This window comes from Phyllostomus discolor, chromosome 4, assembly GCF_004126475.2.
Source record: "Phyllostomus discolor isolate MPI-MPIP mPhyDis1 chromosome 4, mPhyDis1.pri.v3, whole genome shotgun sequence".
NCBI lineage: Eukaryota > Metazoa > Chordata > Mammalia > Chiroptera > Phyllostomidae > Phyllostomus > Phyllostomus discolor.
The window spans coordinates 60,222,922-60,237,253 of record NC_040906.2 but is presented as its reverse complement, the minus strand read 5'-3'; the positions used below and the strand labels follow the sequence as shown (position 1 = coordinate 60,237,253).

The 14,332-nt window shown below is 41.1% G+C and overlaps 1 pseudogene; it reads right to left on the bottom strand.

The window, feature by feature from the left end:
• Window positions 1-7,647: 7,647 nt before the first annotated feature.
• On the bottom strand, window positions 7,648-8,535 carry LOC114495538 (annotated as a pseudogene).
• Window positions 8,536-14,332: the final 5,797 nt, after the last annotated feature.

The following is a 14,332-nucleotide window of genomic DNA, read 5'->3' as shown; positions in this document are numbered from 1 at the left end:
TGAGTGTTTTTATCATAAATGGGTGCTGTACCTTATCAAATGCTTTTTCTTCATCTATTGATATGATCATGTGGTTTTTGTCTTTGCTTTTGTTTATGTGATGTATTACATTTACTGATTTGCGAATATTGTACCATCCTTGCATCCCTGGAATGAATCCCACTTGGTCATGGTGTATGATCTTCTTAATGTACTGTTGGATGCGGTTTGCCAGAATCTTGTTGAGGATTTTAGCGTCAATGTTCATCAGCGATATTGGCCTGTAGTTTTCTTTCTTTGTTGTGTCTTTATCTGGTTTTGGAATTAAGATGATGTTGGCCTCATAAAAAGAGTTTGGGAGTCTTCCATCTTTTTGGATTTTTTGAAATAATCTGTGAAGGATAGGTGTTAGTTCTTCCTTAAGTGCTTTGTAGAATTCTCCTGTGAAACCATCTGGTCCAGGGCTTTTGTGTGTTGGGAGTTTTGGGATTACTGTTTCAATTTCTTTTGCTGTTATTGGTTTGTTCAGGCTTTCTGCTTCCATTTTATTGAGTTTTGGAAGATTATATTTTTCTAGAAATTTGTCCATTTCATCTAGGTTTTCAAATTTCTTGGCATACAGCTCTTTGTAGTAATTTGTTACAATCCTTTGTATTTCTGTGGTATCTGTTGTAATCTCTCCTCTTTCATTTCTGATTGTGTTTATTTGGATTTTCTCTCTTTTTTTCTTGATGAGTCTGCTTAAAGGCTTGTCGATTTTGTTTATCTTTTCAAAGAACCAACTCTTGGATTCATTGATCTTTAGAATTGTGTTTTTAGTCTCTATGTCATTTAATTCTGCTCTGATCTTGGTTATTTCCTTCCTTCTGCTTGCTCTGGGCTGTCTTTGTTGTTGTTCCTCGAGTTCTTGTAGACGTAGGGTTAGGTTGTTTGTTTGAAATGTTTCTAACTTTTTTAGGTGGGCCTGTATCGCTATGAACTTCCCTCTCAGGACTGCCTTGGCTGTGTCCCATAAGTTTTGGGTTGTTGTGAGTTTGTTTTCATTTGTTTCCAAAAACCGTTTGATTTCTTCCCTAATATCATTCTTGACCCATTCATTGTTTAATAGCATGCTGTTTAATCTCCATGAATTTGAGTGTTTTGGATTTTTTTCCTTGGGCTTGGTTTCTAGTTTCAGTCCCTTGTGATCCGAGAAATTGCTTGGTATGATTTCAATTTTTTTGAAATTGTTGAGGCTTGTTTTGTGTCCTATCATGTGGTCAATCTTTGAAAATGTTCCATGTACATTTGAAAAAAATGTGTATTTAGCTTCTTTGGGATGGGGGGTTCTGTAAATATCAGTAAAGCCCATTTCGTCTAGGGTATTGTTCAATGCCACAATATCTTTGTTGGTATTTTGTTTGGAAGATCTGTCCATTTTTGATAGTGGGGTGTTAAAATCCCCCACAATAATTGTGTTGCTGTCCATATCTTTGTTGAAGTCTTCTAAGATTTTCTTTATGTATTTGGGTGCTCCTATGTTGGGTGCATATATATTTACAATATTTATGTCTTCTTGGTGAATTCTTCCCTTGAGTATTATGAAATGATCTTCTGGGTCTCTCTTTATCATCCTTCTTTGGAAGTCTATTTTGTCAGATATGAGTATTGCTACCCTGGCTTTTTTTCCTGTTCATTTGCTTGGAAAATTTGTTTCCAGCCCTTCACTTTCAACCTGTGCAGATCTTTTATCCTGAGGTGGGTCTCTTGTAGACAGCATATGTGTGGGTCATGTTTTCTTATCCAATCAGCTATTCTATGACTTTTGATTGGAGCGTTTAATCCATTTACATTTAAGGTTATTATTGATAGGTTCTTATTCATTGCCTTTTATGTACGTGTGATCCTCTCTCACTCTCTCTTTTCCTTTCTTTCCTTAAAGCAGTCCCTTTAGCATCTCTTGCAGAGCTGGTTTAGTGGAGGTGTATTCTTTTAGACTTCTTTTGTCTGAGAAGCTTCTTATTTGGCCTTCTATCTTAATTGAGAGCCTTGCTGGGTAAAGTAGTTGTGGTTGCAGGCCTCTGGTTCTCATTACCTGGATTATTTCTTGCCATTCAGTTCTGGCTTGGAGTATTTCCATTGAGAAGTCAGCTGTTAGCCTTATTGGGGGCCCCTTGCATGTTATTTCCTGTTTCTCCCTTGCTGCCTTTAAGATTCTCTCTTTGTCTTGAAATTTTGCCATTTTAATTATGATGTGTCTTGAGGTGGGCCTCTTTGGGTTCCTCTTGATTGGGACTCTCTGTGTTTCCTGGATTTGTGTGACTTTTTGTCTCATCAAATTAGGGAAGTTTTCCATCATCACTTGTTCAACTAGGTTTTCTATCCCTTGTTCTTCTTCTTCTCCTTCTGGTATCCCTATTATACGGATATTATTATGTTTCATATTGTCTTGCATTTCTCTTAATCCCTCTTCATTTTTTCTGAGCCTCTTTTCCTTTTCTTGCTCTTTCTGGGTGTTTTCTTCTACTTTGTCCCCTAGCTCGCTGATCTGATCTTCTGCTTCATCGATCCTGCTTTTCATTCCTTCTACTGTGTTCTTCAGTTCAGAAATTGTATTCTTCATTTCCTCTTGGCCCTTGTTGAGAGTTTCTATTTCCTTTTTTATGCTGATGTAGTTTTCATTGAGTTCATTGTAGCTTCCCTGTAGTTTCTCGTAGCTCATTGTGAGCTCATTGAGCTTCCTGACAATCACTGCTTTGAATTCAATATCTGATAGTTGAATTGCCTCTATTTCATTTAGCATTCTTTTTGAGGCTTCCTCCTTTCCTTTCATTTGGGGATTATTTCTTTGTCTTCCCATTGTTTGTGAGACTCTTCTTGTTCGCCTCAGCTTCTTATATTGATCTATTCTGGCTCCCTGGGTTTATGTTGTGAACTTCTTTAGTAGAATAGCAGTGAATTTCAGTGGTGCTATTTCCTTGATCTCCCAAGCTCACTGCTCTTGGGCTGTCGTTTAAGTTGGCTTTGTGTTTGCCTTTGGGTTTTGATTGTTGTTGAGTCTTTCTTTGGTGGTTCCTTCCCACCAGCTGGTTAAATGTGGGTCACTCTGTCCACCACCTTCTGTATTTTGTTGTGCTGGTGAGGGCAGGTTGTGTTGAAGCTGGTTCTTCTGTGTGTACAAGGTTCAAAGAAATCTTGTTCAGTTACTTGTATTGGGTACTGTCTCTACTGTTTAGTTGTATTTCCAGATAAGTCCTGGATTGAGGTTTGTGTGGTTACTACTCCCTCCTTCACCTTCTTCTGCTGTTATCTGTTAGTGGTTCGTTTGTTGTTGGGTTTCCTTTTCCAGTGGGTATCCTGGTGTTCACCTCCTCCACCTATTCTTTTTTGTCATCAGTTGGAGGGGGAAGGCAAAATGGTTTAAGACAGCAACAGAGAATTCTATGCTATTTACAGTAGTAGCAAGTAGGGAAGATATAGGAGATCCTTTCACTATGTATAGTATTAACCGTGGTCTTCCACCCAGCTAGCTGATTTTTAGAAAGGATGGAAAGAAGATAAGACTCTTGTTGGGGGAGGAAGGATTTTGAGTTGGATCTATAAAGCAGGGAGGTTGTGGGCGGTCAGATTCTGGGGTAAGGTGAGAGTAAAGGATAGTAAATAGGTGTAGTGTGTGAGAGAATAGAGTTAACCACTACAGTAAGAGAGTTCAGGAAACTTTGAAATGGGCTAAGATCTGGGCGGGGGGGGGGGGTGTTGTGAAGTAATTACAATCGCATGGAACAGCAGTTATTTACAATAATATTATGGCAACATTCATATGACAGAGTCTATGAGATCTAGGTAACAAGAATAGGGAGTACAGAACATCGAGTAGTGTGCTGATGGGACACAGGTGAGTTAAAGGACAATAGATTAGTAATACAGTATAGAAAGAGATATCAGGGGAAAGCTGTCAGGTCATACAATATATCCAGCCTAGCAAAGCAGGCTATACAAAAAGAAGAGGGATATAAAAATACTGTTAAAAAAAGATGTAGGAACACTGGAAAAATAATAATAATACAAATATGCAATAACTTGCAGGTTCTCTGTAATAGCAGAGGGACATTTATCTCACTGTCCCAGCTGTTGTGATGCCCCTTCTTTGGGTTCAACTTTGGTCTTTTCACAGATCCAGAATTTTGTCTCACTTGTAGGTATTTAGGAAAAAATTTAAAAAAGTAAAAAATAGAAAAGGCAGATGAGGGAAGGAAGAAGAGATAAAATTGGAGGAAAGGAAGGAGGAAGGAATAAAACAAGAAATCAGGTAAGAGAGGAAAAAGAAATCAAAAGAGAATAAAAACAATAAAACTTAAAAAATTAAAAATTGTTTAAAAATAGAATCAAATTAAAAAGTCTCTTGATTTCAAAGTGGCCAGACCGGTTTTTCTGCTCTTGCTGGTTGAGACAGGCTGAAGGATGATTTGTTTGGCTTTTCTTCCTTGGCCAGTGGAGTTCTCACTGGCTCCTCAGCTTTGGGCCCTGGGTGTGGGAATCAGGTCTTTCCCCAGGGTTACTGCTGTGGGCTGGTGTGCGGGGATGCTCTCCTTGTAGGCGCGCCCGTGCACTGGTGCGCCCGTCCGCTGGTGGGCCCGTGCCCCCGTGCCGGCGCCCACAGCTGGGTAGGAGACAGGCTGGATCCACTGATCACTTTAGGAGAATTCCCCAAACAGTGTTTGTGTCTATTCACTCCTTCCTCTTGAGAAATTCCTCCTGTTCAAGCCTGCCGCTCCCCACAGTGGCCTGGCTTCTCCCACCGCCAAAGCTCCAGCCAGACCAGTGACCGTGGGAGTCCGGGTCCACTGCGCGACCCAGCCTCTCCGGTGTCCACTGCCTCCAAATGTGCTCAGTCTCCAAAGGTGCTCACCGCCCCCCTGTGTTTGCCAGCACCTGGATTCCTCCCAGAGCCGCTCAGACCTTGCTCTGCTGGGGAGGGAGCAGTTGACCTGGCTCTCTCCCAAGAACCCTATGGTAAACCCAGCAGCAGCCCGGGCCTGGGGCTGCAGCCCTGGGACCACATGCTTGTCCTGGGACCGTACCTTGTTGCAGTACTCCCCTGAGGATCTGTTCTTTGTTCTTTTGGTTCTGCCACAATCCTTGGTCCTCTGTTTTAAAAAATGCTGAAATATGTTGGTTGCTTGCCTTTTTACTCCATAGATTGGTCAGGATTTTCTCCCCTGAGCAGAGGAAAGCCGAATCTGCTCCTTCCTACTCCGACGCCATCTTCCTTCCAGTCCTTGCTTTTCATCACTTTGAACACCTCTTGCCAATCTCTTCTAGCCTGCAAATTTTTTTTGAGAAATCAGCTGATAGTCTTATGGAAACTCCTTTGTAGGTAACCCTCCTTTTCTCTCAGTTCTTTTAAGATTCTCTCTTTATCTTTAACCTTTGGCATTTTAATTGTGTTGTGTCTTGGAGTGGTCATCTTTGGGTCTGACTTATTTGGGACTCTCTGTGCTTCCTGGATTTGTATGTCTATTTCCTTCACCAAATTAGGGAAGTTTTCTTTCATTATTATTTCAAATAAGTTTTCAATTTCTTGCTCTTCCTTTTCTCCTTCTGGCACTGCTATGATTCTGATGGTGGACATTTGGAGATGTCCCAGAGTCTTCTATTCTCTCCTTGTTTGAAATGATTTTTGAACTCATTTTTCTGTATTCTGTACTGGTTGACTTTATTTATTTCTTATGTTCCATATAGTTGACTTGAACCCCAGCTTCCTTCTCTTTACTGTTGGTTCCCTGTGGATTTTCCTTTATTTCACTTAGTGTAGCCTTCGTTTTTCCCCTTATGTGTTTGCCATAGTCAATGAGATCTCTAAGCATCCTTATCTCCATTGTTTTGAACTCTGTATCTGATAGACTGGCTATCTCCATTTCACTTAGTTCTTTTTAAAAATATTTTATTTATTTATTTTTAGAGAGGGCGAGAGGAATGAAAAAAGAGAGGGAGAGAAACATCGATGTGTAAGAGATACACTGATTGCTTGCCTCTCGCATGCCCCCCGCTGGGGTCCTGGCCTGCCTCCCAGGCATGTGCTCTGACTGGGAATCAAACCAGTGACCTTTTGGTTCACAGGCCAGCAGTCAATCCACTGAGCCACACCAGCCAGGACTCACTTAGTTCTTTTCTGGAGTTTTGATTTTTTCTTTCATTTGGGCTATATTTCTCTGCTTCCTCAATTTGGCAGCCTCCCTGTGTTTGCTTCTGTATATTAGGTAGAGTTGCTTTGACTCCTTGTCTTAGTGCACCTGTTACATTGTAAGGGGTTGAGCCTTAGTTATTTGCCAGGCTTCACCACTTGATTGTGCTCTATGTCGGGGAGGGTTGGAAGAGGGAACAATGCCACTTACTGAGCTCTTGCCCCATTTCCAGTCACTTCCCCCCCTTCCCGTGTTTGACTGGCACCCTTCTAGCTGTTGCCCTGGTGCTGAATTCCAGAGTGGGTGGGCCTGCATACATTCTAGGGCCCTTTAAACAGACTCTCCTGAGAGACCATCAGTTTCTTCCACCACCCAACCCCTATTGATTTTTACAGCCAGAAGTTATGAGGGTTTATTTTCCCAGTGCTGGAACCCTGGGCAGCATGGATTGGCCTGGTGCTGGGATGGCTTGCCCCTCAGGTATTCCTCCTAGTTTTTATCCACCTCCTAGTTTTTATCCACCATACTGGACCACTCATTTTGCCAGCCTCTGCCTCACTGCTGCCACCTCACTACCACCACACTGCATCCTCTCCACCCCAGCTCCCTGTCTCCATACGTCCTACCTGCCTGGATGAATATTTCTTCTTTAAGTCCTTGGCTGCTGGACTTTCACACAGTTTGATTTTCTGGCAGTTCTGGTTGTATTTTGGTTTGAGGTTAGTTGTGATCTTCCTTATAGTTGCACAAGGAGGTGAAGTATATCTATCTATGCCTCCATCTTAGCTGGAAGTCATTAAGATCTATTCATTTTCTGTAGGAGCTAGACTCGTGAATTAAAGGGCATATGATGGAGCCAACATTCTTTTACATTCTTAAAGTTGCTATACCTTTGGGATGTGATACTGTTTTTGATTTACTATCTTGGCTGTGAGAGTAGGGAGCTGTTTCAGAGACTTCCACTTGGTTTTCCTGTTCATGTTAGTACTTACACCAAGGATCAATGTCGTTCAATTGCTAAATCTATTAATTTTTATTATATACTTGGAGAGCAGGAAAATAACCACTGGATCAATCTGTGGGCTTAGTGGATCCACTGTAGGATGGACCTGACCCAGGACTGCATTTATCCCCATATGTGCCAACTCTAATAGGGGAGACATGGTAATGTTTCAGGTCTTTAAATACTAATGTCAATTCAGACTCAGTGTTCAGTAGTCCTCAAAATGTCTCAATATGCTCCTTTTCTCAATGTATAGTTTCCCAGGTAAATGCCCATAGGTCCCTTTGGAGAAGTACGGGAGAAATCATTACAATGAGTAACTTACCAAGATTTTACCATGTTCTTTTTTATGTTAAAGACTTTTTATTACAGGATGTTAATGTTCAGGACATTTCAGAGTACCTTATATTTCTAATCAGAGTTTTGGTAACTGATTTTGAAGTACTACTTGAATATTTTTCTTATACTGGCTTTTGGGCAAAAGTACTATTTAGTGATTGCTTAAGAGATATCAATCTGATTCAATAGTTTATCCTTAATAACTTGAGACATCAATCCATGGATAGATTCTATGGTAGTTCTCTCAGGTGGCTTTGGTAAATTTGTCTTCTGACTTTGTTTGTGTGTTTCTAAATCCAATATGAAACTCTCTATTCCAAGCTGGGCTTCTGGCTTCTAATTTTTTAGACAAATCAAAGCCCTGACTGGTGGTACAGTCTGCACTAGTAAGCAAGCTAGAGGAATTCAGCTTTTGCCACAACTGCTCAGGCAATTTGTGATTCAAAGAAGACTTGAAACATGAGACTTCTAAGGCATAATACTGTTTTCACTGTACACCAAAGCCTTCTATGTTACTAAGTGGGATAGTCTGCACTCAGAAGGTATGTTTTAGCCCTTAAGGAATGTCCTGAAAGTGCCAAGATTCACATTCCTTGCAGATATTGTTCTTGTTGGGTGAATCACCACTGCTACCATGGCTCCTGGAACTGCTGATTAAGCATCTGAGTACAAACATCAGTCCCAGAAAGCCAGCAGCCATAGCCAGGGTGGCTATGATTCTAGCCATTTGCATTTTCCAGGCTTCCCACCTGCTTAGCATTTTCTCTGTTCAGAGCCATGTACACATCATATGCAGCAGCCTGAGCATTTCACTTGGGTTTCAGTGCCCTCTAAAGCAAAGCAAAACTGTCCATAATGATCATCATTTCACCATCCACCTTTCCCAGCATCAAACCTGTCACTGATCTGATGTACATCACCATTTTCAGTAGATCCAATGCTGAGATTTTGTAGTACTTAAAGTAATGATGCCTCCTGACTCCTTAGATCAGGGCTTTACACCAGGATATCTTGCTGCTGTTTCTTGTTATATTTGTATATTTCATCCATGCTCTAGGCTTGGACACCATCATCACTGCATATTGAAGTATTCGCCTCCACAGTCAAGATGCAACTTTACATTGCTAGGTTTTCGGGTGTGGGCTTCAGATCCTCCCTACCACAGGAGTGAACTTGTACAAGCCTCTAGAGGCAGCCATGATACTGCTATAGGGTTCTTTATTCTGTGGATCTGGCCACCTCTTCTGTTATTAGAAAACTGTCTCAGATCCTGAAACTGAGTTAGCATTTCTTAATTTTTTTGTGCACATTAATCTCAGCCTCCAGTTACTTGTCTTTAAATTATTCTCTTAGTACAAGCTAAGTAGTACCCCTGTTTGCTTCCATCTAATTTTCCCGCAGAGATTCCATATTCTATTAATCAACTTTATAACTCCACAGGGCGGGGCAAAAGTAGGTTTACAGTTGTCCCTATGGAAAAAATACAATAATAATGCAATAAAAACTCTTGTCTACTTACAACTGTGAACTTACTTCTGCCCCATGTACAGTTCTGCACATACAGACTCTCTTGGCTGCTATTCCTGTTTTGCTGCTCATTATAATTATGACTTTCTAGTTTCTGGCAGTAAAGGGCTCACCTGTTGTTTCTTTTGGGCATCCTGTTTTCCCCATTGTTACTTGCGAACGAGGCTTATGGAGGAGAGCCATGACTACATTTTTTTATTGATGCTGGTGCTCCTCTTATCAGCATATTCACTGTGGCTTTGATAAATTAAATGGCATATCTTCTTGGTCTTCCAGGGGAACATAATCAACTGTTGGGTCTTCTATACATCTGTTTTACTCTGTACAGTTCCCTGAGCCTTTCAATCCTACCTACCATTGTCTTCAACAGCCATTCTGGTATTTCATATTCACTCAGTGTGGGCCATGACTCTTTCCATGTTTCTAGCAGCCACCCTAGTAACAAGTTCACATAATTTCCCAGAGGACCTTGCCAGGGTGTTAAATTCTTCATCTTGAGGAGGTGGGGGATATGGGGAAATGATGGTTAAAAGGAACAAATTTCTAGCTCTGAGATGAATAATGTACAGCATGATAGCTACAATTAACAGTACTGTATTATATACTTGAAAGTTGTGAAGAGAGTAGATTTTAAATATTATAACTGCAAAAAAGAAATGGCAACAATGTAAGGGGAAAGTGGTGTTAAATACCTTTATTGTGGTAATCATTTCTCAATGTATTTGTGTATCAAGTCATTACATGGTACACTTTAAACATAATACCACAATAAAGCTAGAAAATAATTCTTCATCACAGGAGAATGCTCCTTAGCAAATAAACTCTTCCTTGTCCAGTTTTATGTTCTGCTCTCTTAATTAAGTACATTCAGAATCTAGTCCCACATGTACTTGCCAGGTTTTTGTTGTTATATATTGGCTAGATTTTGCAGCTTTCTTTGATTATAGTTCCTTTCCTCTTACAAGGACCAGCACACACTTGGCTGGTTATGCTGCAATTTAATACTAATTATAGGCCTAGCAGGTCAGAGGGGAGGGGAGGATAGGTCCTGAGGAGGGCATGCATTGCTTTGCAGGGCAGAGGCCTCTGCATTATCTTCTAGCACTTGGGATGGGGATGAGTGGAGGTTGGGTTATTAGCTCTTAGTAGGGAGGAGGAAACTTCTATAGATTCTGTGGTTTAAGAGACGTCAAAGGAGTCAAAATCTTTGTGGGTATTCACCAGATGTCCATATTCTATCTGTTCCAGTTGAAGGTTTTCCCAACCTTTCTCAACCTTACACACTAACCTGTTTTGGTTGCACATGTAATTGTCTTTGAAGTTCCGTTACTCTGAGAATTCCATTCTGGATTTGCTTCCTCTGTCCCTACCCCCATGGGAGATGAGAGCTTTCTGTGTGCAACTGAAGAGGTCCTCTGGTTTTCATACCTGGCTTTCTTACCTTTATTTACCTTTACCTGTTACTTACTTTTGTTTGCCCATTTTTTATGATAGAGCATCAGTGGGGTTTAGAAACACTAATCTAATCCCATTACCCTTACAGTTACTACTCCTTCCATGCTAGTGCATCCCTCCTATGAGGAAGTTTTCCTAATTACCCACCAGGCAAGTTTTAACAACTGGATTGCCACTTGGTGTTATTTGTGCCCCATCCACCCATTGGATATGGTAGGGTCCCCATAGTCAGGCACTGAGTGCTCTTGTTCCAGAGCCCCTTCTTATTGCCTTCTTTTGAGATTATTCCTATCACCAACTGCTGTAGATTGGGTTCTCTGGAAGTTGCATTGATATTGCAATAGGAGTGCAAGATGTTTGTTAGGGACAGATTCTTATTAAAGGCAAGAGGAAGTGACAATATTGAGCAGAGAAAGAAGTTGAACTGTGAAGTAGGCCTGACAAAGCCTTAGCCAGCTCACTGGGGAGCTCTAGAATTGTCAGGCTAAAGCTGTGCCTTTAAATCCCTAACTTGCTCAATTACTGGATGCAGGCCCCCCTCAAAAACATGATTTCTTGAGAAGTAGTTCTTTTCAGCTGAGGCAGTCTTTAATGGAGCTGACAGCTAGAGATGATCTGCTTATCATTTGGTTGTTGCTGGGTAGCAAGTCCGTCCTAGAAGGGAGATCTGGGCGGTGCATCTCCATGTTTATTATAAGCTTCTAAATTTTTAAAATATATTTTATTGAATATCCTATTGCAGTTGTCCCAGTTTTTCTTCCTTTGCCACCCTCCTCCTGGTACCCTCCATTCCTTCCAGCAATGCCCCACCTTAGTTCATGTCCACCAGTCGTACATATAAGTTCTTTGGCTTCTCCATTTCCTATACTATTCTTAACCTCCCCCTGTCTATTTTGTACCTACAAATTATGCTTCTTAATCCCTGAAACTTTTCTCCCATTCTCCCTCTCCCCCTTCCCCCCAAAAAATCTTCCATGTGATTTCCATTTCTGTGATTCTGTTCCTGTTCTGGATTTTTGCTTAGTTTGTTTTTTTAGATTCAGTTGTTGATAGTTGTGAATTTGTTGCCATTTCAATGTTCATAGTTTTGATCTTCTTTTTCTTTAAATTTTTTTTTTTAAATCTGCCCTGGCTGGTGTAGCTCAGTGGATTGAGTGACAGCCTGCAAACCAAATGGTTACCTGTTTGATTCCCAGTCAGGGCACATGCCTGGTCCCCTGCAGGTGGCATGGAAGAGGAAACCACACATTGATGTTTCTCTCCATCTCTTTCTCCCTCCTTTCCCCCTTCTCTGAATATAAATAAATAAAATCTTTAAAAACATTTTTAAAAAAGGTTTTATTTTATTTGTTTTTAGAGAGAGGGAAAGGGAGGGAGAAAGAGAGGGAGAGAAACATCAATGTATGGTTGCCTCTCATGTGACCCTCACTGGGGACCTGGCCAGCAACCCAGGCATGTGCCCTGACTGGGAACTGAACAGGCGACCCTTTGCTTTGCAGCCCATGCTCAATCCACTGAGCTACACCAGCCAGGGAAATCTTTTTTTTTCCAATAAATCCCTTTAACATTTCATGTAATAATGTCTTGGTGATGATGAACTCCTTTAGCTTTACCTTGTCTGAGAAGCACTTTATCTGCCCTTCCAATCTAAATGATAGCTTTGCTGGATAGAGTAATCTTGGTTGTAGGCCCTTACTTTTCATCAATTTAAATACTTTTTGCCAGTCCCTTCTTGCCTGCAAAGTTTCTTTTGAGAAATCAGCTGACAATCCTATGGGAACTCCTTTGTAGGTAACTCTCTGCTTTCTCTTGCTGCATTTAAGATTCCTTCTTTATCTTTAACCTTCAGCATTTTAAATATGATGTGTCTTGGTGTGGTCCTCTTTGGGTCCATCTTGTTTGGGGCTCTCTTTGCTTCCTGGATTTGTATGTCTATTTCCTTCACCAAATTAGGGAAGCTTTTCTTTCATGATTTTTTCAAATAAATTTTCAATTTCTTGCTCTTCCTTTTCTCCTTCTGGCATCCCTATGATTCAGGTGGTGGACATTTGGAAATGTCCCAAAGGCTTCTTACACTCTCTCCATTTTTTTAAAATCTTGTTTCTTCTTGCTGTTCTGGTTGAATGTTTATTTCTTCCTTATGTTCCAAATCATTGATTTGAATCCCACGTTCATCCCCTTCACTGTTGGTTTTCTGTACAATTTTCTTTATTTCACTTAGTGTAACCTTCATTTTTGCCTGTTTTTTTTTTATGTTGTTGCCATACTCAATGAGTTCTTTGAGCATCCTGATAACCAGTGTTTTGAACTCTGTTTGTTATCTCTGTTTTGTTTAATTCTTTTCCTGTTCTTTTTTTCTGTTCTTTCATTTGGGTGGTATTTCTTTGTCCCCTCAGTTTGACAGCTTCCCTGTGTTTGTTTCTTGTATTAGCTGGAGCTGCTTTGACTCTCTGTCTTGGTAGCATGGCCTATTGTAGAAAAGGCACCTGTAAATATTATGTGTCAGAGCCTTAGACAAGTGCCAGGTTGGGGCAACCTGCTTCACTACTTTGTGGCTCTGTGTCTGGGACAGTGTTGCCAGAAGTCAGAGCGGACAGTGTTGCTGCCTGACTTCTGGAGGTTTGCCTGACACTCACCCTGTTTCCAGTCACTTTGCCCACTCCCTGTATGTGACCCGTGCCCTTCCAGCTGTTGCCCTGGTGGTGTATCCCAGAGTGAGTTGGTTTGCATACGTTCTGAGACCACGTGGGCCATTTAAACCAAGTTTCCTGAAAATCTGGCAGTTTCTTTTGCTGTCCCAATCCCCACTGGTTTTTACAGCTAGAAGTTATGGCAATGGATCCCTGGGCTGTGCAGTCTGTCCTGGGGCTGGAATTGCTTGCTCCTAAGGTATCCCTCTGGATTTTTCTCCATCACACATGAATGTGGGACTGCCCATTCCACTGCCGCCCCCACCTCTCTGCTCCACACCTCATCTCCTTGCCCATCTCTACAATTCTGTCCCTCCTACCTGCCTGGATGAATGTGGCTTCTTTAAATCCTTGGTTGTCAGACTTCCATACAGTTTGATTTTCTGATGCTTCTGGGTATTATTTGTTTTGAGGTTTAGTATAATCTCTCTGTGGTTGCACTAGGAGGCAAAGCATGTCTACTTATGCCTCCATCTGGACTGGAAGTCATTTTCTAGATTTTTAAAAAAAGATTTTATTTATTTATTTTTAGAGAAGGGAAGGAAGTGAGAAAGAGGGAGTGAGAAAGAGAGGGAGAGAAACATCAATGTGTGGTTGCCACTTGAGTGACCCCTATTGGATATCTGGCCTGTGACCCAGGCATGTGCCCTGACTTGGAATTGAACCAGTGACCCTTTTGTTCACAGTTTGGTGCTCAATCCACTGAGCCACACCAGCCAGGGCCATGTTCTAGATTTTTATTCACCAGACATAGCACATGAAAATATAGGATGCCATGCTAAATTTTAATTTCAGATAAATGACTAATAATGTTTTTAATATAAGTCTGTTCCCTATATTGCTTTGTAGGCACTGAATAAATGTACCCCTTGTCATTGTAACCAGACTTAAGGGTCAGATTAGGACTAATGAGCAGCTTTTCATTGAATTTTGTCCTCACCTCACCTGCTCATGAAAGCCTGGATGATCTTTCACATGCATTCTTAAAACAGAAACCTACTAGGTCCCTCAGTCTCCTGTAGGACACCTGTTGCTATCCTTTGGGTGCTTTTTCCTGGTACACCACAGGCTGAATTATTAGTTTGTGGTAAACTGGTAGAGAATCCCTTTCTTCTCTTAGGGGTATACTCCATTACAAGGCTATCAAGAAGTGCCATCTGTGTCCAAATGTCTTA